This window comes from Hipposideros armiger, unplaced genomic scaffold, assembly GCF_001890085.2.
Source record: "Hipposideros armiger isolate ML-2016 unplaced genomic scaffold, ASM189008v1 scaffold_126, whole genome shotgun sequence".
Lineage (NCBI taxonomy): Eukaryota > Metazoa > Chordata > Mammalia > Chiroptera > Hipposideridae > Hipposideros > Hipposideros armiger.
The window spans coordinates 265,378-268,705 of NW_017731476.1; the positions used below are offsets into that span (position 1 = coordinate 265,378).

At 44.5% G+C, this 3,328-nt stretch overlaps 1 pseudogene; it reads right to left on the minus strand.

Annotated features, from left to right (window-relative positions):
- Positions 1-2,060: 2,060 nt before the first annotated feature.
- On the minus strand, positions 2,061-3,328 carry LOC109385853 (heterogeneous nuclear ribonucleoprotein A1-like; annotated as a pseudogene).

Consider the following 3,328-nt stretch of genomic DNA (forward strand, 5'->3'; position numbering starts at 1 on the left):
CCGGGGGTGCCAAAAAAATGTATACACATTTTAAGAAAGGAAAAAGCTGAATTAAAATTGTAATACTCAAGGGCCGGCCGAGTGGCATGTTGGTTAGGAGCTGGCTTGGGACACCGGCTCTGAGCAGCGGGGCCCCGGTTCGGATACCATGTGAGGGCCAGTGACGCTGCGTCTTCTGCAGCTGAGATGGTGAGCAGCGGCTCGGCCTGGAGCTGGGCTGCCGTGGGTCACCGGCGATGGTGTAGGCAGCAGTGAAGCTGCAGTGGCTGCCATAAGCTACCGTGTGTGGCCGGCAGCCAGCGTGAGCGGCCAGCAGCCGGTGTGAGCTGCCAAGAGCTGCCGTGGGCGGCCGTCCAGAGGCGAGCAACCGATCTGCCTCACCCGGGAAGAACGAATGATGATGCCAACATGGGCCAGTGAGGCGATGGTCCTCCACAGCTAGACTGAAGAACAAAAGGACAGCAACTTGTCTGTTCCCTTTCACCCGATCCCCAGCACTGTCCCCCTCCCCCAATTCCCCAATAAAATCTTAAAAAAAAAATTTGTAATACTCAATATATACCAATAACAAAAGATGAATCCAAGTCATGTTTGACTTCTGCAATTACGAGAGGTGCTCAAAGTGGTTTCCCATCAGCGTCCAGACACTTCTGATGACGGCGAACTACTGCTTGAGCAACGTTGACCTAAGTGTCCACTTGTATACACTTTTTTGGCATGCCCAGTATTAAATAAAGTGTCTTTAAACAGAAACACACATGAAACAAGGTTATATATTGATTGGTTGACAAACATATTGTGACCAGAGATCTAATACAGAGACCTAATCCTATATTTCCCCTCAGGAGCAATGCTTCAGTATTAGCTACTTCGGTGTTTGCAGTGACTTTATGGAATATAACTACTGTGAATAATGAGTAGCCTCTGTCCTTTGAATTGTCACCCTCTGGCCTCCATTGTTTTGGATGAGAAGTTAGCTGTTAATCTTATTGTAATCCTCTTGCATGTCATGAATCGTTTTTCTCTTGCTGCATCCAAGATGTCTCTTTGTCTTTCAGTGCTTTTCTGTTTGCCTGGGTGTGGATCTCTTCGAATGTATCCTACTGGAGTGTGTTGAGCTTCTTGGATGTATAGAGTAATGCTTTCCAGTCAATTTGGGAAGTCTTTAGCCAAGCTTTCTTTCCATGTTTTTTTCTGCTCCCTTCTCTTACACATATGTTGGTGTGTTTAAAGTTGCCCCATATTTCTCCGAGGCTCTGTTCATTGTTCTTGATTCCATTTTCTCTCTGTTCTTTGGATAACATAATCTCTATCTATTTCTCTTCAAGTTTGCTGATTCTTTCTTCTGCCGGTTTAAATCCAATATTGAGCCCCTATAATGACGCTTTCCTTTTGGTTAATGTAACTTGTCAACTCCAGAATTTCTATTGGTTCTTTTTGTTTTCTTTTCTCTGGTTAAGCAATTTCTATCTCTTTATTGACATTCTCTATTTGATGAGACACTATCATCATACCTTCCTTTATTTCTTTTTTTTTTCTTTTCCTTTTTTTAAAAAAAGATTTTATTGGGGAATTGGGGGAGGGGAACAGCGTTGGGGAATTGGGGGAAGGGGAACAGACAAGTTGCCGTTCCCCTGTTCTTCAGTCTAGCTGTGGAGGACATCGCTTCACTGGCCCATGTTGGTATTATCATTGCGCTCTTCCCGGGTGAGGCAGTCACTCGCTGGCCACTGGACGGCCGCTCACACCGGCTGCTGACCGCTCATGCTGTGGGATCCAAACCGGGGCCCTGTTGCTCAGAGCTGGCATCCCAAGGCAACTCCTAACCAACGCATCACTTGGCTGGCCCTTCCTTTATTTCTTTAAGCATGGTTTCCTTTAGTTATTTGAACATATTTATAATGGCTACATAGAGCTATTGGTTAAATTTGACACCTAGTCCTCATAGGCAGTGTCTTGCCTGCTTTGGCTTGTGTATAAGTCTCCTTTATTTTCTCTTTCTTTGTATGTCTCATCTTTTTTTTTTTAATTTAAAAAGACACATTTATTCAGCATCATGATCAGACTATTACATTTAGCAATCAACAGCATGGGTGCAAAAAAAAAATCTACATTAAAACCCTTTGTTGGAATGCTTTACACTTTCCACAGAACAGTAACTAAAATAACCTGTTATACAATTAGTCACAAATACAGTCCTTGAGTTTTTTGCCCATACACATGAGTATTGTCTAAAACATGTCTTCTTTGTAGCAGCTAGGCCCTGCCACCATTGTGCTTGGCTGAGTTCACAAATCTGTTGTAACCTGTAGCTTCCCTGTCACTTCTCTGGCTCTCCTCTCCTGCTAAGCTTTGTTTCCTGGCAGTAATCAAACTTTCTGCCACTGCCATAGCTACTGCTGCTGCTGCTGGAACCACTATAGTCACCTTGGTTTCATGGTTTGGCAAAGTATTGGCCTCTACCACCATAGGGGCCAGAGCTTCTGCCTCCAAAGTTTCCTCCTTTCATGGGTCCAAAATTTGAAGACTGATTGTTGTAACTGCCAAAATCGTTGTAGCTTCCGCCACCTCCAAAATTGCTTCCATCATTACCAAATCCATTATAGCCATCCCCACTGCCACCATATCCTCCATCACCACGACTGCCACCAAAGCCGCCTCGACCACTGAAGTTTCCTCCAACACCAAAGTTGTCATTCCCACCAAAACCACCTCCTCGACCACCACCGAAGCTTCCAGAACCACTTCGACCTCTTTGACTGGTTGAAGCACTAGCCATCTCTTGCTTAGATAGGGCTTTCCTTACTTCACAGTTGTGGCCATTCACAGTATGGTATTTCTGAATGACAATCTTGTTTATAGAGTCATGGTCATCAAAGGTTACAAAAGCAAAGCCTCTCTTCTTGCCACTGCTTTGGTCAGTCATGATTTCAATCACTTCAATTTTCCCATACTATTCAAAATAATCTCTTAGGTGATGTTTTTCAGTGTCTTCTTTAATACCACCAACAAAAATCTTTATCACAGTTAAATGGGCACCAGATCTTGGAGAATCTTCTCTTGAGACAGCCCTCTTTGGTTCCACAGCTCTTCCATCCACCTCGTGTGACCTTGCATTCATGGCTGCATCCACCTCCTCCACAGTGGCATAGGTGACAAACCCAAAGCCTCTGGAGCTCTTGGTGTTTGGTATCACCACACAGTCCGTGAGTGTTCCCCATTGCTCAAAATGGCTCCTCAGACTTTCATCTGTTGTTTCAAAACTCAAACCTTCGATGAAGAGCTTCCGCAGCTTTTCAGGTTCTTTGGGCGACTCTGACTTAGACAT